This window comes from Kogia breviceps, chromosome X, assembly GCF_026419965.1.
Source record: "Kogia breviceps isolate mKogBre1 chromosome X, mKogBre1 haplotype 1, whole genome shotgun sequence".
NCBI lineage: Eukaryota > Metazoa > Chordata > Mammalia > Artiodactyla > Physeteridae > Kogia > Kogia breviceps.
In genome coordinates this window covers 31358037-31385081 of record NC_081330.1, presented here as the reverse complement: position 1 = coordinate 31385081, position 27045 = coordinate 31358037, and the positions used below count along the sequence as shown (strand labels likewise).

The window sequence follows — 27045 nt, the reverse complement described above, 5'->3', positions numbered from 1 at the left end:
AATGGTTGTTATGTGATGTGATGGAAGTATTGGCTAAGGCTATGATGGCAATCATTTTGCTATATATGTGTATCAAATCAACATATGTACAACTTAAACTTATACAATGTTATATGTCAATTATATCTCAATAAACCTGGGTGGGGGGAAGAAAAAAATTCTGGAATATTCTTGATCATTTACACCTCCCAGTGAAATTTAGAGTCAGTTTACCAATTTTCAATTAAAAAAGAAAAAGGAGAATTCTAAATCATAATACTCTACAAGTCATCAGCATGAAAACTAGCTTTAAAACTAAAATCATTCTAAACCATTTACCTATACATGCATATGGCTCCAGTGAGGCATGTTCATGTCCTTGCAGTCTCCAAGAAATGGCAAATGATTCTGTCAGCACCGGGGACAAGCAAGGTGTCACTATTGCATCTCCATCTGCCCTCAGACTGCAGGAGTGATATACTGTGGTGAGGGGCCCTCTCTGCCCCAATCTGGCTTTGGGAAAAAGCTTGTCACCTTTGATCAGATTAAGATTTTATCAAGTGCCTAGGTATTTGTAGGATATGCTTTGGGTTAGCCTTTTGGCCTCTGATTTGGGATACATAGGAATCTGATTTAAGTCTGTAGATGGTGAACAAAGGGCAAGGTAGAGGCAAGTAGATACCACAGGGGGAAAAAAAGTCAAACACTGGAGGTGGCAAATTAGTGTAGGCTCAGAGAAATTGGAGGATTTTTCTCTTACTTTGAAATAAAAAGCAATTAAAACTCCCCCAATCAATTCAGTCTCTTCCTTTGCCTCTATACCACCACCTCCCAAGCCTCAGCCTTCCCTGCCAACACATTCACATGCATACATACACTCCCATACACATATGTGCACAAAAGAATGCAGCACTAAGCTCACTGAGAGTAAGAAAAGGGAGGAGTTCAGGACTAAAATGTTGTTGAAGACCCTTTGAGGGACCCTGAGACAGCCGTAAAAGCAGTCCAGTAGGCGATAGAACCAAGACCAGTCCCTCTCAACCAGGAGTAATGACTGAGTGCCACAGGGTTTCTGTTTTAAGGTCAAAATCTGTGCATGCCCATAACCCTGCTGACTTCAATATGGCCATTTGCTCAGACCTATAAATCCTTTATTTCCCTAAGAAATTCCATCAGTTAAAAAGCCAAATACTTGGCCCTTATTAGATCCAGACCTTCATCTATATTTTCAAGAACATGTCTGCCCTTTTGGGTTTAGTTTGCTAAGCCTTGGTCTAACTTCAAATAGGAATAAAAGGGATATAAATATAGGAAACAGTTAATTTATTCATATTCTGCCTCTGTTTAGAGGGTGGATGGGGATAACTACATAGAACAATTTTTAAAGCTATTGATTCACTAAGACAAGTGATTCAAAATTTAGTTCCCTTTCTTATCTCCAAGAAACTTATAGTACAGGACAATTCAACAATTGTCTACTTGGTGCCTAGCAGAGGAGGAGCGTAATATAGCAGAAAGAAAAAGGGCTTTAGTATCATAAGACCTGAGTTTGGACAAGATAGCCAAGCTCCTACCCTCCATTTTCTCATTTGAAAATGGGGTTAATAATACCTACTTCTGGAAGATTCCTTGTGAGATTAAATTATATATATAATATCACTATATATATTATATATAACATCACTACATATATATATCAGTATATATATTCTATATATATAATGTCACTATATATATTATATATATATATATATATATATCACTATATATGTAGTATCTGGAAAACTAAGGGTGTTTGATAAGGTATAACTTGTAAGTTTTGTAACTTCCATGCCGGGATGAATTTATATTTTAAATATACCTTAGACTTAATCCAAAGGCATAAATGTCTTGAGGAGTCATTTCAGACCCCTGAAAGAAGCAAAGTGGCAAAAGAATTTGAGAGACCCAGGCCCCATCAGGATCTTTGGAAATTGCACTCCAGTGGCCCCCAAAACTAGGTCTTCAATTTGTTCACTAAACCCATTTAGGGACTGAAATAATTAGGGAGCTGCTGCTGGCATGAGCTTTGTATAAATGGGTATTTCATAGAGATATGGTACTGCCAACAGATTGTCACAGGATACCATCTACTTTCATCTGGAGAAAGCTTGCTGAGAAGCAATACAAATAATAATAGTGACCATTCGTCCAGCATTTACATTGTGCCTGAGACTGTGTTAACAAAGGTATTTCTATAACTATTTTCACATGCATTTGTTTTATCTCGCTAAGAATATTCTAAGCTCTTTGAAAACTTTGTGTCCCCTTCATTGCCTAGTACAGTATAGAGTGTAATGGAAGAACAGAGGCTATGGATTATGATGCTGAACTACTAACATTTATTGATTTGTTACCATAAGCCAGGCAGTATATTAAAGTGCTTTGTACATGCTGTATCTCATTCAGTTCTGTAAATAACAGATGAATTAGGTACTAATATTATCCCTATTTTACAGATGGAGGCATTGGGTCTTGAAGGTTAGGTTATTTGCCCAAGGTCACACAGCTGTAAGTGGCTGAGTATGGATTCAATCCAGGTCGGTGACTCCAAAAACCATTCTATTCCACCGTATTACCTCCAATCTTGGCTTTAACATTTATCTCAGGCAAGCTATTTCAGTTTTTAAGGTACATCTGTAAAACTGAAGTCATGATTCCCACTCTCATCAGAACAGAACATTGTGAAGTCATCATTTCAACCCTGGAACATCTAATTTCATAATTTCCCACAGATTAAATAACAAATTTCTCACAGATTAAATAACAAATAAATGTAAAACTTTCCTTTTTATCCAATTCATATTAAATATTACTGGTAAAAACTGCATAAAATAAAGCTGAAAAAGGCACTAACTGTACTTGATTAAAAAATTATTATAGATGAAAACTAAGAAAAACATCTTTTCAGTGAGAAAGTGAAAAAATTGACCTGATAAATTAAGACTTGGTAGAACTTATCAAGACAAAAGAAATAAAATGGAAAATGGATAAAAACACACTAAGAAAAATATGTCATTAACTTCAAATCGAAGAGAATGAAATATTGTAAAATATAGATCTATAAAGTATGACCCAGACAAACCAGACTGTGTATAAATAACAGCCATAAAAGTAAAACTACATATGCACAAAAATAAATTTGATTATAACAGTTATGAAGAAATTGATTCTGATAAAAATAATTTAAGCAAATTAAAAGTGAAAATGGAACACTTTTACATATTTTAACTTCAATGCACAGAAAAATTGATAAAAGAAATAGAAGGGCTTAGTGGTGTTCTCTCCAGAAAATACTTTAATGAAGAAAATTAATCAATGTTATTATAATTAAGAATCATTATAGCAAAATGTTTTAAAAAGTGTGGACTCTCATCGCTTCTCGGCCTTTTGGCTAAGATCAAGTGTAGTATCTGTTCTTATCAGTTTAATATCTGATACGTTCTCTATCCGAGAACGACACATTAAACGGATTTTTGGAGTAAGGAGTTGGAGTAGGAGCTTGCTTCGTCCGCTCCGCGCATCGACCTGGTATTGCAGTATTTCCAGGACCGGTGCACCCCCTCTGGGGAAGCATTTGAATTCTTGAAAGTAAGAACTGTGATTCCTGTTTCTTTTTTTTTTTTTTTCTTGTAGCGCGGTGTTTGCGGTTAAAGGATGCAGTTTGTTTTTCTCTGTTTCTGGTGTTCTCAAAGTTTCTTCGTGCCAGCTTTCTCTGTCTAGTAGTCTCCAGTGAGTAGTTGACATTAACGAATGTTAGCGTCGTTTCTCGAAAGGAGGCGTGATTAGTGCGAGGGAAAAGGAAGTGCGTGTTCCTGCGAGCTTGTTTTTTTTCCACGTCTGTCGCTGGGCAGCGGTGGGAAAATTCCTTTTTCTCGTTGGGGGAGAAAAGAAAGCCCACGGAGTAAAGAGGAGTTTCTTCCTGCTTTGTGTTTGACTTTTCTTCCGTTCACCGCGGTGGAGAAGAGAACGAGTGGTCTCCGTCGGGTAGAAACCCGCGCGCAGCGCAGCGCCGCGCGCAGCCGTGGAAACACAACGCCACCCGCAGATAAAACAGGTTACTGGGGTCTACTTTCCGGAGTTTGTGATTCTGGGCGTCTCGGTTGCTGAGGCCCACGAATGTGCCTTTCTATCAAGTTTTCGGGGGATGAGAATGCTGCTGGTCTGGGGATGGCCCTACCGAGGTCACTGACGGGGGGAGATGAGGTTTTAGGCCTGGCCTTAGCATCGCCCCGTGAGAGCCCGTGGACAGGCTAATCTTTTGTCAGCTTCAACTTCTTTTTCTGTAAAACGGGATGGAGATACTTACCTCATAGTGGCATCATGAGAATTAAGTAAGTGAGAGTGAAAAGTAAGATGAAATGTGTGAAGTACTCAGTCAGGGGACTGGCGTATACACTAAGTTCTCTCTACCTCGTAGCCGTTCGTTTGGCCCAGGAAGCCAGTTGAATCTTCCTTAGAAAACGTACAGAGTAATATATGTATACATCGACCACCGACTGCCATTTCTTTTTTTTTTTTTTTAATTTTTTTTTTTTGGAGAGAGAGAGATTATGAGGAGAGAGAGAGATTATGAGGAGAGATTATGTGGAGAGAGAGAGATTATGAGGAGAGAGATAGATTATGAGGAGAGAGAGAGATTATGAGGAGAGATAGATTATGAGGAGAGAGAGAGATTATGAGGAGAGAGAGAGATTATGAGGAGAGAGAGATTATGAGGAGAGAGAGATTATGAGGAGAGAGAGAGTATGAGGAGAGAGAGAGATTATGAGGAGAGAGAGAGTATGAGGAGAGAGAGAGAGATGAGGAGAGAGAGATTATGGGGAGAGAGAAAGAGATTATGAGGAGAGAGAGAGATTATGAGGAGAGAGATTATGAGGAGAGAGATAGATTATGAGGAGAGAGAGAGATTATGAGGAGAGAGAGAGATTATGAGGAGAAAAAAAAAAAAAGTGTGGACTCTGAAACCAGACTATCTGAGTTTGAATTCTAGCTCCACCACTTACTGAACTATAATCTTCAGTCAGCAGCTTAACTTCTCTGTACACCGATAACCTCATCTGTAAAATGGAAATAAAAATAGTATGCACCTCATTAGGTCCTTGCGAGGAGTAAAGATAGTATATATATATATAACCCTTAAAAGAGGGCCTGGCACATAGTAAGTGCTATATAAGCATTAGCTACATATAAATCTCTCCTTTCTCATTGATTAATTCCAGGGCCCTGCATTGCTTAATATTGGGTCATGATCATTGCATGACAAGTTGCTATAGAGCCATTATGATATGCCTGCAGTTGAAAGAACGAATGTGTTATCAATGACTAAAAGTCCCACACTTGATAAGCAAGTTTCAGGTTGCTTCAATTGCCAGAACTAGATTGTTTTGCAATGGTTATAGGAAAGTAAGCTGGTAGTTTTTCAAGAGTTTCCTGCAATGCTTAAATGTAGACTATTTTTTCTCTATTGTTGGGGAGGTGTGTTGGTAGTGTTTGTAGATAGGAATTGGTCTTCATAAAAAAAATATGTGATTTACACACATATATATTCAGACTATAAAGTTGCCCTTTTATTCAAAGATGCTGAGTCTGAACACATTTCTACTACATATTTCAGTATTCTGCTCATCTTGATTCCTTTGTTTCTAGATTAAAAAGTATGTGTCGCCCTCAATAATTCATTCTGGTGTTTAACGCTAATTATGTAGAGATGTTAAAGCCTGGGTGGGTTGGGAGGGGAAAATCCAGGAAAAAATAGGCTAGAAAATATCTTCCCTTCACCACCAGTTCTTTTTTTAATCCCGTAGTGAAAGTTTTCAGACTTTTTATTTTCCCCTATCCTAGAAGGTTTTTTTATCCTCAATATTTACCGTCAGCCTATCTTTTGCCCTTTCCCTCTTTACAGCCCAGTTTTCAGGCTCAGTTCATTTCCCATTTCCTCCCTCCTTTAACTAATCAAGACACTCTGAGTTCACATTGCATTCCTGATCATGACCATGAAAAATTTAGACCTCATTATTTGTACTGGTCGCTGTGTCATGTGATCTCTTAGCCTACTATTCTCAACCACTGGAATTACCTGGGGAGCTTTAAAAATGCTGATGTCTGGGCCCCACCCCCAAAATTCTTATCTAGTTGGTCTTAGCTGCAGCCTGGAGATGGGGATTTTTAAAAGCTCCCCAGGAGATCTTAATGTGCAGCCAGTGTCGAGAACCACAATTTTAGTCCATCATGAAAGTAAGCTCCTTTATAATAGAGAATGTTTTCCATTAGCAGCCCTCAAACTTGTTCAGATGTTGGTGTATCTGCAAGTTATGGTGCTCTTTGAAGAGCACTATAAAATATGGATGTATTTGATTGATCCATGTAAATGAAGAACAATTTAGTGGCAAAGAAACTACTGTGGTTTGAGTATAAAATATAAAAGCACAGCCCTGAGCACATGTAACCAAAACAAACTTTTGAACTAAACATGATTGGCTGGTTCCCAGTTTCCCCCTAATATTCTGTGGCTTCTTGTTCTGTCATCTGTTAGCATTCACTAACAGTCTAGCTGTAACAGGTATCAAAGTTTTAAACAAAAATTATGAGCCAAACAAAAAGTGATTGAATTCAATCTTTTTGCTTTCTTTTTCCTGCAAAATGAGAAAAGCCTATTACTATTAGATTTTTAGTGCTGGAATACTTCCATTCTGCTTGCAGAATACCCAACACAATAATAGTTGCTGACATTTATTAAATTCTTATTATGTAGCAGATGCTCTGCTTTATATTATTATTATAACTTATATATGTTATATATTTATAAAGCATATAAATTATCATTTCATAAGGACAGTTTTTGTTGAAACGGGATAAATGCTATACTAAAACTGTTTTATTTATAAATAACTTGTCTGAAGTAGACCCTTTAGATCTCTTTATGAAGTGAATTTGCATTTTATTAATAACAATGGCATGTCCATGAATTTGTAAATGGTAGTAGTTGTACATGTAAGATATTATTTATTTAAATAAAATTTTTGGAGTCCTAGAAATAATTCCACAGTTGGTTAGTAATAGGCCTACAGGTTGTAAAGTAAATGTTGAATGGCAAATTTGTAGGCTGTGACAGGCTGTATAATGGCCCCTAAAATATCCAGGTCCTAATCTCTGGAATGTCTGAATGTTAGCTTGTATGGCATAAAATACTCTGCAGGTGTGATTAAATTAAGACTCGAGGTAGGGAGAGTAGCCTGGATTATCCAGGTGGGCCCTAGATGCAATCACATGTATCCTTATAAAAGGGAAGCAAAAGGAGGTTTGACATAGAAGAAGAAAGGCAAGGTGAGGACCTCAGCAGAGGGTGAGAGACAGACACAGACAGAAGGAGAGATATTTGAAGATACTATGTTACAGTCACTGTAGATGGAGGAAGGAGGCACAAGCCAAGGAATGCAGCTCTAGAAGCTGAAAAAGGTAAGGAAACAGATTCTCCCCCTAGAGCTTCCAGAGAGCACGGCCTTGCCAATGCCTTGATTTCAGCCCAGTGAAACTGATTTTGGACTTCTGTCTTTCAAAACTGTAAGAGAGGGCTTCCCTGGTGGCGCAGTGGTTGGGAGTCCGCCTGCCGATGCAGGGGACACGGGTTCGTGCCCGGGTCCGGGAGGATCCCACATGCCGCGGAGCGGCTGGGCCCGTGAGCTATGGCCGCTGAGCCTGCGCGTCCGGAGCCTGTGCTCCGCAATGGGAGAGGCCACAACAGTGAGAGGCCCGCGTACCGCAAAAAAAAAAAACAACTGTAAGAGAATAAATGCGACTTGCTTTAAGTCACCAGGTTTCTGATAATTTGTTACAGCTGCCATAGGAAATACAGGGTTGTTCCCCACTTAGATATTGTCAGCAAAAATGAAGGTCATGACTTTAGGTATAGGCCATTACTACAGTTTAAAAAAAAATGTAGAGGGACACTTCAAAACCAAGGAAATGTTGACTGAACCTATTGCTTTGTTTTTAAATTGATGTGGTATACAGTGGAAAACTGGGTTTATTTCTAATGTAGAAACCATTTTAATTGAACAGTCTTTGAAGAAATTTGGCTCTATTTTTAGATAATATCCACCCCTCCCCCAATGTGCCAAACCAACCCCATCTGTGTGGTTTACATAAGGAAGTGTACTTTTTTAAAGGATGTTTTGGAGAAAAATGACTAAAATCCTTACGTGGTTGTTACATTTCAACTCAATTCTTTATAGAAAAATTAGCACTAAATAATATATGGATTATCAATTGTGTTAAGTTAAACAAAGAGCCTATTAGACTGAAGAGGCTCTAATAATACCTTTGCAGCAGATGTAAGCAAACCGAAACCTAAGCCTGTAAATGCATCAAGGTTAAGAAATCAGAACCTAAGGGCAACCAATCACAACCAGCCAATGAGGCTTTTCCAAATAAGGCAAACACTTAAGTTATAGCTACTCAAATAATTTCCTTGCTTTGCTTCTGTCACCGAATCGGAACGCAGGTCCGTTTGCCCGCATGCAGCAAAGCCAATCTACCCTGGGTTGTGGTGAAGGAAGGTGCAGTGCTTATCGCAGGGTGCCAAAGCAAGGAACCCAGGTAGCCAGTGCTTAAAAGCCCTGAACTCCGCGTAAGGCTCTCAGGGAAAGGTTTTTAAAGACAGGGTGGGGGAGGGGAGTTGTGGGGGTGCGTGATCAGTCGTGAACATTCTTCTGATTGGTTGGCGGTGAGGTCATCGGGAGTCACCATCATCAGCCTTCCGGTTCCAGCCAGTCTGGGGGTCTGCGTGCTCGTGGGCGGCATACAGTTAACTTCTTCCACCTGGCAGGTGTTTCCGTATCTGCAAAACAGTTAAAAGGACAAGGCTCAGAATATTATCTCTAGCCCTTGAGGAGGAGCTAAAGGTCCTTGACTTTGTTTAATGGCCAAACTATTATTCTGTTGTCTTGCTTAACTGTTTTCCTTTCTTTCTGCATTTTCTCACTTCTCTGATTAAATTTACTCTTTGGAACTTGAGGAAGGCCTAGGAGGCTAATGTTTTTCTACAGACAAGAGGCAGGTGGAGGATATTGGGGGGCAAGGTTTCTGTTCTGGGAAGGTCCCATAGGGTCCTCCTGCTCGGTTACGCTTCCATCTTTTCTCTTTAAAAGTCTTTTCCTTTGCTCCTGTCAGTGGAACGCTCCTAACCACTTTTTACGGTTTGACACTGCCCAGTTCGGATTGATTTTTGCTCAAATAAACTCTTAAAATGTTTAATACACCTCAGTTTATCTTTTAACAGTTCTTTGCTTATAAGTGTGCTTATGAATCAGATAGGTTATCAAGGCTTGAATGACTCAATTTTATCAGATTAGCCATTCAACTAAGAATTAGGCATTTTCCCCATACTATATAAAAGAGGGCAAAGTGGAGGGCACTCACATCCTGGTAATGACTGGATGGCAAGATCATCACATATTCGACATCACTTAAATTTTCTGGAAGATAAGCTCGCTTTATCTAGAAGTCAGCATGGATATTGGTGTGTCATTTGTAATTTAAAAGGGGGAGTCCATGTGAAGAATACAAAAATAAAACATTTAATGTAACAGGTGGTTTCTCGGGAAGAGTTGTTGCAGTTGGGCTGGGGAATGAAACTTTATTTTTCAAAAAGCTTGGGTAACTGGCAAATGACTGACCCCATTAAGGTCAGTTTAATGACCACTATAGAAGGCTAATCAAAATAAACAACTATCCCTACAAGTACGAAGCCATAAATTCTCTATCATTGAGTCTATGTTTTGCAAAAGAAGAAAAATCTGAATTTTTGTTTTGGAAGGTTTTTGGTTTTTTCAACAGTATGCACCCTGGAGACTGATTATCTGCCTTTGTTTCCTGGTCACAAATAGGTTCTAAGCTTCCTCTTTGTTTTAAAGTCATTTTGTAGCATTATTTGTTTTTTAGCCATGAATACAAATAGTAGAGTAAGGATATGTAAGCATTATATAAGCAGTAAGGATGAAAAGTAATTTGCTACACATGAAGCTCATGTGTCATTTCAAGCCACTAACGCTTATTAAAAGCAAATTATTTGCCCTTTCTAGGTCCACTAAAATCACTTTCACCAAAGTGGTCTTAGAGTAGCATAGTTACTAAATTAGATACTGCTGAATTAGTAAGTTTATACTCCCCCAAAGAGTATTTAGTAACTCAGCACATCTGCAATTTCTAAATTACTGCTCTTATAAACAAACACAGATAACTGGAGGCTACAATCTAATAGCTCTCTAGATGGTTGTCTATTACAGTTTACCACTGGGCGTTATCTTTATGGGGATTCTTTATATCATGTAACTTGATATGGGAATAAAAAGGGGACAGTAGCAGAAGGTAGTAACAAGGTCTCTGGCTTGCATGATAGGAAGCTTGGGTGCTGTCTCTCTAGTGAGGGCCCCTGAAATGCATAACTAGCCTCAGAAAATGTGGAGCATCAGTGCTGAGAGTCAAGAATCCTATTTAAGTCAGTACCCATCAGGCCTCTTGGGAATAAAACAGAAGACGACTTTCGACTGACAGTAGGTTCCTGTGACACGGAGATTAAGACCCTTAAACAAAGGAATGTGACAATAGTTGCCCCACCTTAGGGAAAGTGGAGAGTAGTGTCAGTCGAGAATGATCAAGAAGCCCCAAAATAGATTAGGGTTAGGGAGCCTTGTCACAGACATTGAGTTTCATTTGCAGGGATTGTTTTCCAGTAAGATCCAGGTGGCTATCATTCAAATACCTATGATAGGGGTTGGCAAGCTTTTTCTGTAAGTGGCCAGATAGTAAATATTTAGGGCTTTGGGTGCCTAGAGATAAAATTGAGGATATTAGGTAGGTGTTTATAGTAAAGAACAGATTTCCACACATTCAACATTCAATAATGGTGACTCAAGGCAGATCTTCTCATTCAGAAAAATTCCAAACTTGGCCCAAACTCAAACATTTCAATAAAACTTTACCACTGTCAAGCCATAGAACTTCAGTGTCATAGGGCAGTCAGGATATTGTTTCTACTTCTGAAAAAAATTCACGGTACTGTCAATGGCTAAGTCTAGGAGAGGAAGTTCACCACTGACACTACTGGTTCAATAACACATGATTAGACTTGCATATTTTCTGCAAAGTACCTTCTGATAAATAATGCAATGAATAACCATAGGCTATAAACACCTTACATTTTCATAAGTCTTGTAAATTTCAACTAAGCTTTTTTTTCTGTTTCACATGTATCTTTATCAGTTGTAACATCTTAGCATATTCTACTTCAAGTTGTACTGAATTAGTGTTTTCTCCACTTTGAGAAATACTCTTTGAAAATACTCTTCTGTAGCTGTTCCACGCAGACTATTCATAGGGCCTAATTCTTCAAACACTTCAAACTTAGCCTCCTCAAATGAGCAATTAAGCAGTAATGATGACATCTGGCAACTCATCAAGAACCAAGGAAAACCACTCAAAATCATTTGCTTGCTTTTAATTGACTATTGGTGTTGCTCCCACTGTCCTCAACTCTGAGCATCTGTTCTCACCAAAAGGCTAATAGTTTTAAACAAGTTTATTTTCTCTAGACACATTTCTTTAGCTACTGCAATCAAACATTTAATTAACCCACCATCAGTAAATGGCTTTCTTTGCTTGGCTAAGAAGTGAGCCACTTGGCAACTTACTTTGGCAGCCTTATTTTCATTTATTATTTTTGTGAAGAAATTCTGCCATGATGAGATATTCCATTTTAAATGTTCCAATTTTTCTGACCATTGCTTTCCTGTGAGTTGGGAATATTGTAATGAGTGTTTATTCTGGTAATGATGACATATGTTGTATTCTTTTAGCACAGCTCTAGTGTCAATGCACAATAAGTACAGTACTTTGCTATCCACTATGGACTGTTGTGTTGCTCCAAAATTCATATATTGCATCTCTAACCCCTAATGTGATTGTATTTGGAGATCTGGGCTTTTAGGAGGCAATTAAGGTTAAAGGAGGTTATAAAGGTGAGGTCCTAATCCTATAAGATTGTTGGCCTTCTAAGAAGAACTGAGAGGGAGATCTTTCTCTTCACATGCATACATAGAGTAAAGGCCATGTGAAGACATAGAAGGCAGCCATCTGCAACCCAAGGAGAGAGCTCGCACCAGACACTGACCCTGCTGGCACCTTAATCCTAGGCTTTCCAGCCTCCAGAGCTGTGAGAAATTAATTTTTCTTGTTTAAGCCACACATCTTATCATGTTTTGTTATGGCAGCCCGAGCTGACTAATACACCATCTAACTAGACAACTCCAGTGTGCCTTAAGACCATAACAATCAGATCACTTTCCTTGGACTTCCCTGGTGGTCCAGTGGTTAAGAATCCGCTTTCCAAACCAGGGAACGTGGGTTCGATCCCTGGTCGGGGAACTAAGATCCCACCTGCTATGGGGCAACTAGAGAGCCCTCATGCTTCAAGTAAGACCTGACACAGCCAAATCAATCAATCAATAATTTTTTAAAAGATCACTTTCCTTTTCTCATTTTGACATGAGTATGCACTGGTAATCTTTTTTCTTTTTTTTTTAAATTGGGATATAGTTGTTTTACAATGTTGTGTTAGTTTCTACTGTACAGCGATGTGAAGTAGAGTTCCCTTGGTAATTTTTTTGCAAGGTGCATTATGAAGATAGGCATAATGCTTTAAGTGCCACAGAGTTATAAATGTGTCACTGTGATTTATAGGATTTATAGTGCACTTAGCAACAATGTGCGGAGGTGAGAGAACCACATTTGGTCTTTGTTGCAACTACTCAGCTCTGCCGTTATAGCTGGAAAGCAACCATAGACAATGCACAAATGAGTGAGTGTGCCTGTGTTCTAGTATAATTTTATTTACGGGCATTGAAATTTAAATTTCAAAATTTTTACATGTCAGAAAATATTTCTTTGTTTTTCAACCATTTAAAAATATTTAAACCTTACTAGAAGAATACGTAATGGAAAAGTTTATGACATCGAAGTTGACAGTGATTTCTTAGACATGACACCAAAAGGGCAGGCAGCAAAAATATATGTATATAGGCAAATAGGACTACATCAAACTAAATGTCTGTGCGTCAAAGGACACAATCAACAGGGTGAAAAGGCAACCTATGGAATGGGAGAGAATATTTTCAAATCATATATGATAAGGGGTTAATATCCAGAAAATGTAAAAAGTGTCAACAACTCAATGACAACAACAAACCCAATTAAAAAATGGGCAGCAGACTTGAGTAGACATTTCTCCAAAGATGATATACAAATGGGTAACAAGCATGTGAAAAGATGTACAACATCACTAATCATTAGATAAATGCAAACCAAAACCATAATATCACCTCACATCTATTAGGATGGCTACCATCAGAAGAAAAAAAACCCAGAAAATAATATGTTGACCAGGATGTGGAGAAATTGTAATCATTGTGCATTGCTGATGGGAAAGTAAAATGGTGCAACTACTATGGAAAACAGTATGGTGGTTCCTTAAAAAACTAAAAATAGAACTACCATATGATCTAGCAATCCCACATGTGGGTACATTCCCAAATGAAATCAGAGTCTCGAAGAGATAGTTGCACACCCATGTTCATAGCAGCAATATTCACAATAGCCAAGTAGTGGAAGCAACCTAAATGTCCATGGATGAATGAATGGATAAAAAAGTTTGGCATATACATGCAATGGAATATTATTCACCTTTTTAAAAGGAGGGAAATCCTGTCATGTACAACATGGATGAAAATTGAGGACAGTATGCTAAGTGAAGTAAGCCAGTCACAAAAGGACAGTTTATGATTCTACTTATGAGGTGTATAAAGTAGTCAAATTCATACAGAGTAGAATGGTGGTTACTAGGAGCTGGGTGAAAGGGGAAATGGAGAGTTGTTTAATGGGTACAGAGTTCAGTTTTTCAAGATGAAAAAGTTCTGGACATCTGTTGCACAACAGTATAAATATACTCAACACTACTGAACTACACACTTGAAAATGGTTAAGATGGTAAATTTTATGTCATGGTTTTTTTTTTTAACCACAGTTAAAAATAAAAGAAAACATACTTGGATTGTGTGCCATATAAAAACACAGTAGGCCAGACTTGGTCCACAAGTTGTAGTTTGCTGACCCTTCCTTTTTGGCCCAGCCCCAGGAAGGTTCTCCCAGGTTCCATGCCTGATGGAACTATATGAGAATCACGTATCGGGGGCTTCCCTGGTGGTGCAGTGGTTAAGAATCCACTGCCAATGCAGGGGACACGGGTTCGAGCCCTGGTCCAGGAAGATCCCACGTGCCACGGAGCACCTAAGCCCGTGCGCCACAACTACTGAGCCTGCGCTCTAGAGCCCGCGAGCCACAACTACTGAAGCCCGTGCAGCTAGAGTGCATGCTCCGCAACAAGAGAAGCCACTGCAATGAGAAGCCCACACACCTCAACGAAGAGTAGCCCCCGCTGGCCACAACTAGAGAAAGCCCGCGTGCAGCAACGAAGACCCGATGCAGCCAAAAAAAAAAAGAATCACATACCTTTGGAGAACCTAAGAAAACGCATGCAACACCAGTGGGCAAAAGACTCTTTCCTGTTAGAAAAGTTGACAGTGAGTACAGTCGTGGAAAGACTAGCAGAGTTGTAATTGGAGATACTAAGAAAATACTGGATAGTGGACGGGAGAGCGGTGTGGGCAACTATAGTAGAGGAGAATATGTGAATGGTGAGGAATTTGAGAGCCTATTTGAGGAAGAAGAGGGAGTGTGGACATTGACAACCCATTGCTCGCCTAATCCCCAGGATGCTGTAGTTTAGGTGACCAAAAGTTAATCCATTCATTCACTGTGTAAATGTAGGCAAGTCAATTCCCCTTGCCTTATCTGTGAGAGTTGGATAAGATCCCTAGTGCCCTTCCCAGTTCTAAAAACCATGAAACTCACCAAGCTGATCAAGTGCCTATAACTTTATCCCTTCATTTGAACAGCTTTAAAGACAGGACAACTTCTGTGTCTCCTGTTGGGTTGATATTTATTTGTTTACCCTACTAAGTAGGGGTAAAAAAACTAATTACGGTCTACAGAGTCCAGACTAACTCCATTTCCACAGCTGGGCCTTCTCTTGATACCTCAAGCTCTCCTTCCCCTGAGAATCCAAGGAAACGGTGCCGACAGGAAAGGGAATTCGGAGCCGCTGTTTAACTCCAGTCTTAGTCCCATAGCAGTTACCTCCTCCCATTAAAAATCTCAGAAGTCGATTCCAGTTCTTTAACAAGAATGTTTGGGGAATGGGTCTTGTTTATGAAAAGAATGTAGATCTCTGTTCATTTTGAAAAATCATCATTATGTGTGACAGCCTTGTCAAAAAAAACAACAGCAACATTCTTTTAGCTTTTTAAAAAATTCCTCACCTTCTTAATCAGTGACTACTTGGGGGAAAAACAGGAGTTCAAAGGGAGTCATAAACAGAGCCTCCTCCTTCCAGTTGTTCACCAGGAACTGTTTTCCAAAAAGGAAGAGGCTTTCTTACTCTTGGCCTCTAGGGTGTTTGTGGGGAGGGCCTTTATTAGTCTGGTTACTCCGGTAGCTGTCTCATTTGCTTTCCAGTTTGCAGCTGTCCCGTGATATGTTTATTTGAATCTCAGCCTCAGAACTGACTTGCCTTTGTTTCTGGCCTGAGGAAGCTCTAGTCAGAATGGGAAAGTGCAGCCACACTGTTCAAGTTAAACACAGTGCAGTGGGAAAACATCAACTGCCAGACTCTGGGACCAGGTTAGACTTTTCAAAGTATATCCGTTTCTCCACGTTGCGCTTTTGTTTACTTCTGGCACTAGTTGTCGTGTTAACCTCATGTTTGCTCAGAAATTGTCCTGGGGTGATTTAATTACCATGATATTTTGTCCAAGAAAAAGGAAATTAAAAACCCATCGGCTCCCTTTGTGCATTCGTTGCCATGTTATAGTTAGGGCTTTAATAATAAAAAATAATAAATTATTAATGATATAACATTTTGCAAGTCTAAGGTGTGATCGGTTATACAGCCCTTGCACATACATGTTCTTGTTTATTTTTTCTTTTTGTTTAGAAACTTTTTCTTCCAGTTTTATTGATATAATTGACATACAGCACTGTATAAGTTTAAGGTGTACAGCATAATTATTTGACTTATATACACATCATGAAATTGTTACCATAATAACGTATCTATCATCTCATAAATACAAAATTAAAAAAATAATCTTCCCTTGTGATGAGAACGCTTATGATTTACTTTCTTAGCTTTCATATATATACATGTTTAACACAAGGCCTGGGAAGTAGACAAAGAGTTTTCTCCCCATTTTTGATGCAGCTGAGGCTCAAAGAGGTTGAGTGACTCGCTCAGGTTGGTGGTTAAGCCAAGACTCAGTTTTTTGTGGAACGTAGCACTGCCAATCTTTTTTCAGAAAAGCAGAGATGTTGCTTATGACAGAGCTTTCATGCAGCCTTAGATTAGACAACAGGAGTTGTCAAAAGCTTGAAATACTGATGCACTGGTTGGTAAAGAGCTGCTGCCTTGAGCCCTTCCAATGGTTTCCCAGGTTGCACCAGCATGGGGGAGTTCCTCTGGGATGTGGCTGCCCTGGTGCCTGCCACCTCCCTTGTGCAGGCTCCCATCTGTATGCATCCAGATGACCAGAGCTGAGATAGCACCAGTTAGATGGGAAACAGTACCCCGTGCAGCAGGACTGGCACCTTATAGTACAAATGGGCATTTCTCAGCTGCACCCTCCCTGCCAGCAAGGTGTTTGTCCACTGCTGGCCAGCTCTCCCCTCGAGTTTAGCCACAATATATCATACCACTTCTTAAATATTTTTAATATAATCCAGACTTATAATAAAGACAAGCCAACAGCACAACTGTGAAGTAGATCCTATCACTTGTCTTTTCCCCACAGTGGGTGCTCCATCCCCTGAATAGGTATTTGGTTCCTCGTGGTCCCTGCCACCCCTTACCCCTGACAGTATCCTTCACTTCACTTCACTTCAGGGTAATATCTGGGCTAGATCTCCTCAGGGTTTTCTTCTCTTCCTTGTACCGTACACACTTATTTAAGCCATCAGAGGCTGACTTTTGAAACTGTTAGTGGCTGGTGAGTGTTACTTATGGTGTTTAAAGATACCAGGTCTTAGGGACCGCTTTTTAAAAAAATGTATTCTCTCTTTTCAGCATTGTGACTTTTCTCTTTATTGTCACTTTCTTGAGTTCTTTATATGAACAAAATCTACAAATGCTTAATTATTTGAGTAGAAGGAACCTGACTGTGGAAAAGATTTCCCATCACTCCATTCAATGTAATCTAATCCTACTGATATTTTTTGCTTTAATTTTTAAAATTTTATATTTTATTGAAGTATAGTTGATTTACAGAACTGTTAGTTTCAGGTGTACAGCATAGTGATTCAGTATTTTTGCATATTATATTCCATTATAGGTTATTACAAGATAATGGCTATAATTCCCTGTGCTACACAGTAAATCCTTGTTGCTTATCTATTTTATGTATACTAGTTTGTATCTGTTAATCTTATACTCCTAATTTGTCCCTCCCCTTACCTTTTCCCCTTTGGTAACCATAAGTTTGGTTTCTATGTCTGTGAGTCTGTTTCTACTTTGCATATACTTTCATTTGTATTTAGATTCCACATATGTGATATCGTACAGTATTTGTCTTTCCCTGTCTGACTTATTTCACTAAGCATAATATTCTCTAGGTCCATCCATGTTGCTGCAAATGAGAGTATTTCATTCATTTTTATGGCTGAGTAATATTGCACTGTGTACACATATACCACATCTTCTTAATGCAGTTGACTATTGATGGGCCCTTGAGTTGCTTCCATGTCTAGGCTATTGTAAATAGTGCTGCTATGAACATTGGGGTGCATGTATCTTTCCGAATTTAATGTTTTTGTTTTCTTTGGATATATACTCAGAAATGGAATTGCTAGATCATATGGAATCTCTATTTTTAATTGTTTTTTTTTTGAGGAAACTCCATACTGTTTCCCGTAGTGGCTGCAGCAATTTACATTCTCACCAACAGTGTAGGAGGGTTCCCTTTTCTCCACACCCTCTCTAGCATTTATTATTTGTAGACTTTTTGTTGATAGCCATTCTGACCAGTGTGAGGTGATACTTCATCCTGGTTTTGATTTGCATTTCTCTAATAATTAGTGATGTTGAACATCTTTTCATGTACCTGTTAGCCATCTATATGTCTTCTTTGGAGAAATGTCTATTCAAGTCTTCTGCCCATTTTTTATTGTTTTTTTGTTTTTTGATATTGAGTTGTATGAGCTGTTTGTATGTTTTAGATATTAACCCCTTGTTGGTCATGTCATTTGCAAATATTTCCTCCCATTCCATAGGTTATCTTTTCATTTTGTCGATTGTTTCCTTTGCTGTGCAAAAGCTTTCAAGTTTACTTAGGTCCCATTTGTTTATTTTTGCTTTTGTTTCTTTTGCCTTAGGGAACTGATCCAAGAAAATATTGCTACAATTTATGTCGAAGAGTGTTTTGGCTGCATTCTCTTCTAGGAGTTTTATGGTTTCGTGTCCTACATTTAGGTCTTTAAACCATTTTGAGTTTATTTTTGTATATGGTATGAGGGAATGTTCTAATTTCATTGTTTTACTTGTGGCTGTCCCACAAGTTTTCCCAGCACCACTTGTTGAAGAGAAGGGACATCTTTACTGATGGTAGTTCAAGCCCTGTGGGAGGTGGGACAGGAGTTATTTTTTGAGATCTGGCTTTTCTGCCCTCAGGCTATATAATTTAATAAACGCCTACAAAACAAGTGTGGTTTTTAAAAACTTCAATATTTATTTATTTATTTATTTGGCTGTGCTGGGTCTTAGTTGCAGCACATGGGATCTTCGTTGTGGCTTGCGGGATCTTTAGTTGCGGCATGCGGATCTAGTTCCCTGACCAGGGATCGAACCTGGGCCCCCTGCATTGGGAGCATGGAGTCTTAACCACTGGGCCACTGGGGATGTCTCAAAACAAGTGGTTTTTTGATCAGTGTTTCCAGTGAATATTGAAACAATTCTAAGATCCATTTTTAACTTTTGATTACATTCTATTTTACAGGAAAAGAGGGAGTCACACTTAAATACAGGAAATATGTTTGGGAGGAGGGCATTCCCTCCGAATGCATAGCTGCAAAAATGGACATAAGGTGCTGCTACATTATGTGGTTAAGAGCAGAGGCTTTCAATTTCTTTTTACAAATGTCAAGAAAAAAAGAGAGGAGAAACCTACAGATAAAAAAGAGACTTAAGAGATGTGTTAACCAAATGCCAGTTTCTGACATAGACCTTGTTTGGATCATGGTTCAAATAACGTACTGTGGGAAAAGTATGAGACAATTGGGGAAACATGAACATGGACAGGACATTTGATGGTGCTAAGAAATGATTGTTATAGGTGTTGTTATTTTTCTAAAGAGTCCATTTCTTTTCAAGATATATATTGAAATATTTACAAATGAAAAGATGAAATTCTGTGTGTTGGATAGGGGCTGGGTAGGGTATGGATAAAACAAGATTGGCTATGAGTTGGTAATTGTTGAGGCTGGGTGATGAACACGTGGTGATTCATTGCACTATATTATCTACTTTTTTTTTTTTTTTTTTTTTTTTTTTTTTTTTGTGGTATGCGGGCCTCTCACTGTCGTGGCCTCTCCCATTGCGGAGCACAGGCTCCGGACGCGCAGGCCCAGCGGCCACGGCTCACGGGCCCAGCCGCTCCGCGGCATGCGGGATCCCCCCGGACCAGGGCACGAACCCGTGTCCCCTGCATCGGCAGGCGGACTCCCAACCACTGCGCCACCAGGGAAGCCCTATCTACTTTTTATGTCTGAACATTTTTATTAATAATAAATGCTAGGACTTCCCTGGTGGCGCAGTGGTTAAGACTCCGCCTGCCAATGCAGGGGACACGGGTTCGAGTCCTGGTCCGGGAAGATCCCACATGCCGCAGAGTAACTAAGCCCGTGTGCCACAACTACTGAAGCCCGTGAGCCTAGATCCCGTGCTCCGCAACAAGAGAAGTTGCCGCAATGAGAAGCCTGTGCACCGCAACAAAGTGTAGCCCTTGCTCTCTGCAACTAGAGAAAACCCACATGTAGCAGCAAAGACCCAATGCAGCCAAAAATGATAAATAAATAAATAATAAAATAATAAAAATAAAATGAATAAATAAATAATTTTTAAAAAAATAAAAGCTAAAAAAAAATAGAGCACAAAAGTGAAGTCAGACCTTCATGAATGTGAATCTTGGCTCCATTTCCTAGCCATGTGATGTCCTTAGGGAAGTAACCTCTCTGAGTCTAAATGTCATCTGTAAAGTGGTGATAATGTGAAGATAAATGAAATAATATATGTAAAGAACTTAGCATGGAGCCTGACACAATAAGTAGTCTATAAATAGGAGATCTTATTATAGTCCAATTATTGTGTCCATTTTTCTGAACCTGTAATTGCAGATACTACAAGAGTTTATGCCCTAAGAAGTTCTTACCACTAAAGTAGAATAGTTTTGTAATACACAAATGTCTACTGCTGTGTTCTCCAGGGGGGAGCATGTCTGGAAAAGAGAGGCTGTGGGTAGCAGCACAAGTGGAAATAATGGCAAAGAATCAGAGAAGCTGTCCTAAGAAATAAGAATGTCTTGCTTTGCAGCTCTGAGTCTTTAAAAGCATCCTTGAGGACACACAGCATCTGATCTTTCTTTTGTATTTGTTTCGCCTTTTCCCTCCCCCGCACACTGGCTCATAGCGAATGTTGACTAACCAATCCTCCTTGGTGCCCTTCAAAACAGAGGGGAAAAAGCCTGGTTATGCCACTGAAGCAGGAATAGGGGTTCATTGTTGACATGGTCTTAATGCCTTGCATAGAACTAGAGAACTCTGTAATAGTACTTTAATTCTTTTAACAAACATTTCCAAATGCTTACTATGTGTCAGGACTCTGCTAGACACTTAAAATACATAATATCTGCTCAAACCCCATTTTAGATATGAGTAGACTGAGGTTTGGAGAGTTTAAGTGGCTTGCCCAGGGTTACACAGCTAGTAAGTAGCAAAGCTGTTACTCTGCATGCAGAGCTATCAGACTCAGAAACCATTTTCTCTTAATGAGCTTGACTGTAGTAACCATTTCACTATGTATATGTATACCGAAACGTCATGTTTGTATCTCTTAAATATTGATTCATGAAACTTTTATTTAAAAAATAATAAAGAAACCATGTCCTTTACTTCTAAGTCTTTACTGTAACTTCATGCCCATTTATTATCAGAATGAGGAGTAGCAACAGGGAAGTTCTAAATATTGGGCTGGCCAAAAACTTAGTTCGGGTTTTTCTGTAACATCTTATGGAAAACCTGAACGAACTTTTTGGCCAGCCCGATAATATTTTTCTCTCTCTGAGCTTCATTAGTATCTTGAAGATTTCTTCCCAGTATGATTTATTTATGTCACTAAAGCTGTGATGTGCAAATAGAAAGGCAGGTTTAGATATGCGTGGTGTTGCATTGGTTTCAATATTGTTTTCTCGAACTTTACAAATACACAGAACTAAAGCCTTGTTTTGCTGTCGGGTCATCAATGCTTCCTAAGGCCACGTGGCCTATGTAGAGGAAAAAGTGGTAGAACAAAGAGGCCCTTCATGTTCAGGCTCAATACCAAGCCCATGCTGCACATGAAGGTCCAGGGTAAGGAAGCAATGTGGAATCCACTGAGCTCGGCTGTAAGGGAGAGGTGGGCTGCCAGACAGGACCCTTGCCAGCTCTGAATCATTACAGGCTTCCTGAGCCCAGCCAATTTACCTGCTTCTCAATAAGATCTTTATTTGTCCTTCTATTCTCGTCAAAAGCTGTTGTCATTTCCTTTTCTGTCTGGAGACACTGCAAGCTGCCTCCAGGCAGTATGACCATGCTGGCCCCTTGTGCAACCCCCAACTCACCAAGATGAAATATATCTTAGAAATCCCCTTGTTTGACTTTTTCTTCCTTGTTAGGCAGAAACATCATATTTCTTACATTTCCAGAGCTTCAACTATTCAAATTCTTTATCGGATCAGCAAGTAGTATGGGGTTTGGAGTAAATAGAAAGTGCTATCCTGGTAGCTCTGGTGTCATTATTTTGTGGTTGCGTTGGAAGACATATGGATTCATAGGATTAGAACCTCTTAGACCTGCAAAGCCCTCAGAAACCGAAGAATTGGAGGCCAGACTGGAATGATTGCAACTTGGTTGTTAAATGTTTGTTTGTTCATTCATTCCTCCCTTTACTTTTTTTTAACTGAAGTATAATTGAGTTACAGTATTGTGTTAGTTTCAAGTGTAAGCATAGTGATTCAGTTATTATTTTTCTGATTATATTCCCTTATAGGTTATTACAAGATATTGAGTATAATTCCCTTGCTATACAGTAAATCCTTATTGCTAATCTATTTTACGTATAGTAGTTTGTATCTGTTAATCCCACACTCCTAATTTATCCTTACTCCCATCCCTTTCCCCTTTGGTAACCATAAGTTTGTTATCTATGTCTGTGAGTCTGCTTCTGTTTTGTATATAGATTCATTTGTATTATCTTTTAGATTCCATGTATAAGTGATATCATACAGTATTTGTCTTTCTCTGTCTTATTTCACTAAGCATAATATCCTCTAGGTCCATCCATGTTGCCGCAAACGGCAATATTTCACTTTTTCTGGCTGAGTAAAAGTCCACTGTCCATTCCATGTGATATATATATCACATATATACGTGTATATTTTCATAATCCAATCATCTATTGATGGGCACTTGAGTTGCTTCCATGTCTTGGCTATTGTAAATAGTGCTGCTATGAACATTGGGGTGCGTGTATCTTTTCAAATTAGTGTTTTTGTTTTCTTTGGATATATGCCCAGGAGTGGAATTGTTGGATCATATGGTAACTCTATTTTTTTTTTTTTTTTGGTTTTTTTTGCGGTATGCGGGCCTCTCACTGTTGTGGCCTCTCCCGTTGCGGAGCACAGGCTCCGGACGCGCAGGCCCAGCGGCCATGGCTCACGGGCTCAGTCGCTCCGCGGTATGTGGGATCTTCCCAGACCAGGGCACGAACCCGTGTCTCCTGCATCGGCAGGCAGATTCTCAACCACTGCGCCACCAGGGAAGCCCGGTAACTCTATTTTTCAGTTTAAGGAACCTCCATACTGTTTTCCATAGTGGCTGCAGCAATATACATTCCCCCCATCAGTGTACAAGGGTTCCCTTTTTCTCCACATCCTTGCCAACGTTTGTTACTTGTAAATTTTTGATGATGGCCTTTCTGACTGGTGTGAGGTGATACCTCACTGTGGTTTTGATTTGCATTTCTCTAATAATTAGTGATGTTGAGCATCCTTTCATGTGTTTGTTGGCAATCTGTATATCTTCTTTGGAGAAATGTCTATTTAGGTCTTCTGCCCAGTTTTTGATTGGGTTTGATTTTGGTATTGAGTTTTACTAGCTGTTTGTGTATTTCCTCCCTTTATGCCTTTATTCTAGAAATACTTCTTAAATGTCTCCTAGATAACAGTGCCTTGGCCCCAGCCTCAGGAACTCTCATCTTGAGGGCCGGGGTGGATGGACAAGTAAACAGCTGGTCATAATACAGTATGCCCAGTTTTGTGAAGGAGATGCAGTATCGGACAGTGGTTTAGAAAGGACACCTTAGAAATCAGATTGATCTGGTTTACACTCCAGCCTTGCCATTTATTTCTTGTGTGGTTTAGGTAAGTTATGAAACCTCCAAAGTTAACTCTAGAGCATGGTGATAATGGATGCACATAGGTATGTAGCACTTGAGCAGCACGGATGGCTAGCAGGACATCTGTGTTGTTCTGTTGCGGTTCCAGAAGGCCAGGAGGTTGTGATAAGCTAACAAGATAGAATTTTACCCTTAAAAATATCCTATGGTGAGGGCAGGCAATAGGCATGTGGATAGCTGGGGTAAAAAACATTGGCCCATTGGGACTGGGGAGCTAGCCATGAGGGCTCTGATTCAGAGCCAGATGCCTAATCCATAAAAGGACTTGGAGAGCAAAGCAGACCTCAGTCCCAGATGAAAAATATGGCTGAGTTTATGGAGGAAGGGTATAAAGTAGAACTTGGGGGCTGGGTAGTGGTAAAAAATAATCTACAAATGTACTGCCTACATTCTAGGTAGTAACTCAGAATATGAGGAAGCTACAAAGCAGAACAGGAGCCCTGCTGGCAATGCTGTGATTGGCAGGCGTGGCAGCCATAAGAATGTGCCTCTCAGATCTCTGACAGCTGGGAGACTGACCAGGCTGCTGCTACACTCTGAAATCGTCACTGTATTTGCATCAAGGACACACTTCCTATGGGTTGTTCCTGGTCAGTGGATGACCCCAGCAGGGACACTAGGTAGGCCTGTTCATGGGAGACACTGGACTCCTTTTTTTAATTGAAGTATAGTTGATTCACATTACTGTGTTACTTTCAGGTGTACAGCATAGTGATTCAGATTTTGGGGGTTTTTTTGGGCAAATCGTATTCCATTATAGGTTATTACAAGATAATGGCTATAATTCCCTGCGCTATACAGTAAATCCTTGTTGCTTATCTATTTGATGTATAGTAGTTTGTATCTGTTAATCCCATACTCCTAATTTATCCCTCCCCAATTTCTGTCCTCTTTGGTAACCATGAGTTTGTTTTCTATGTCTGAGTCTGTTTCCATTTGGTACGTAGATTCATTTGTATTATTTTTTAGATTCAGCATATAAGCGATATCATACGATATTTCTCTTTCTCTGTCGGACTTACTTCACTCAGTATGACAATCTCTAGGCCCATCCATGTTGCTGCAAATGGCATTATTTCATTCTTTTTTAAGGCTGAGTAACACTCCACTGTATCTATATACCACATCTTCTTAATCCAGTCATCTTTTCATGGGCACTTGGGTTGTTTCCATGTCTTGGCTATTGTAAATAGTGCTGCTATGAACATTGGGGTACATGTATCTTTGGATCAAATGGTAGCTCTATTTTTAGTTTTGGGGAAACTACATACTGTTTTCCATGACACTGGACCCCTTTGGCTGCTGACTTTGTCATAAGGACTCCCTGATGGTGATGCTAAACTTTCCTTAGAACTGCACCCAGGCTAAGACACTTCCCTCTGACTAACTTCCTTCCTACCTTCCTTCCCTCCTTCCTTTCTTCCCTCCTTCCTTCCCTCCCTCCCTTCTCTCTCCTTCACTCAGGGTCAGACTTGCATTTCATTGCAGTGCATACTGGTGGCTCTACCAGGCTTTCCTGGCTTCCTCCCCATTTTAAAAAAATCACTGGGGTTGCCCCTAGTAAATTTCTTATGCTTTTACTTCTATCTTTTTATCTCCTTCTTGAATGACCTGGACCAACACAGGGGGTCACCTACATGTGTGGTTTAAGGGACCTCAACTTAAAGGATAGAAAGTTGTAATGACAAAGGTTTCATTTGAGATCGAGTCCAGTGGTTTTCACATTTCCTTGCATGAAGAATGTAGATTGATTGGGTAAGCCTCAGGGGCCAGGCACAGTGCTAGGCTCTAGGAATACAGTCACAAACAAGATGCCCTTATGAAATTTATCAGGAAAGGCAGCAGAGATTAGGCAAGTAGTTGAGGAAATATTTTTGGTAAAAGCTAGTGACACAATCCAAATCCCTTCCCATGGCTTATAAGTTTTCATGACCTGGCTCCTACCTATCTCTCCATCCTCTTTTCTCACCATATCTGTATTATACTCTGCACCAGCTAGCATGAAATGCTTGCAGTTCCCAGAACTCTCCATCTTTTTACCTCTGGGCCCTTGCTCAGGCTACCCTTCACCCACCAGCCTTAGACCATATCCATCTACCAGGCTTATTAGCTCATTCTTCCCTGAGCAACTAAAGGCGTTCCTCCTCTGTTCTCCTGTAGCACCTTACACCCTTATCGTTGATTTCTTTACAGGCAAGTAGGTGGAAAACTACTGAAATGCAAAAATGATGCCAGGCACAAAAATATATATACATTGCTTCTTCCCAAATCAGTTGGTACATATTTAAGAAATGGTATCTCCACTTTTTATGCTCAAGCCAAACTTGACTTCTGTTTTGTTCCAGAGACTGCTAACTGCCTACTCAATATATGTTCTCCCCTGCCTCTCACTGTATTAATGTGCCCAGCTGAAAATATCTATGCTTCCTAGTGTCTAGCAAATAGAGGTAGACAGTGAGATACAATCAAAAATCATGGGGTGGGGCTTCTGGGAAGCCCTTTTTGCCTTTGACGCTCCCTTCTACCCACTGCCTGGTGTTTGATTGTGATGCTTAAAGTTCTGGCAGACATCCTGGGACCATGAGGGAAAGGTCAAGAGAATTACAAACAGCCCTGACATTCTTGAGCCTCTAAACCAACACCAGCAACGCCTACCTTTGGACTTCTCCTTACATGAGACAAATAAACCCTCATGTGTTTCAGCCACTGTGATCAAATTTTTTTTTGTTTTTTACTCACAGATTACTGCAATGCTGAACTGATCCACATCAACAAGTTCTGTTCTCTTCTCCTTAGCTGTATCCATGCTTGAGACGTCTCCCTTCCTCCTCACCATCTTTTCCCCTAAATCTTTGCTTGCCAAATCTTATTCATCATTGAAGACTCAGTGCAAACAACAGCCACTTTTAGGGATTTTATTTTATCCCCTCCCAATATAGATGTGCTATTTCCCTCTTTTGACCCATCTCTGGTGCACTTTATCTGGATGTCTTGTGGAATATATACGTATGTACGTATGTGTGTGTATATATATACACACACACAATTCTGTGTGATAGGTATCCATGCTCATATTCGTGTCGTACACTTCTTTGAATTTTCTGCAATAAACAGCAGAAACACACATAGTAGACATTTAGTAAATCCTTGTTGAATTAAAT

At 39.6% G+C, this 27045-nt stretch overlaps 1 protein-coding gene and 1 non-coding gene across 2 annotated transcripts in view; both read left to right on the top strand.

Annotated features, from left to right (window-relative positions):
- The first annotated feature begins 3392 nt into the window (after positions 1-3392).
- Positions 3393-3583, top strand: LOC131749132 (U2 spliceosomal RNA). The gene has a single exon (XR_009333239.1). It is a non-coding gene; the product is annotated as a U2 spliceosomal RNA (small nuclear RNA).
- A 261-nt stretch (positions 3584-3844) lies between these two features.
- The window catches only part of PLS3 (plastin 3), a 241895-nt gene continuing 218694 nt past the window's right edge, over positions 3845-27045 (top strand). The window contains exon 1 of the mRNA XM_067023577.1: positions 3845-4075. The gene's annotated coding sequence lies outside the window, so the exon portion shown is untranslated. The remainder of the gene's footprint in view (positions 4076-27045) is intronic.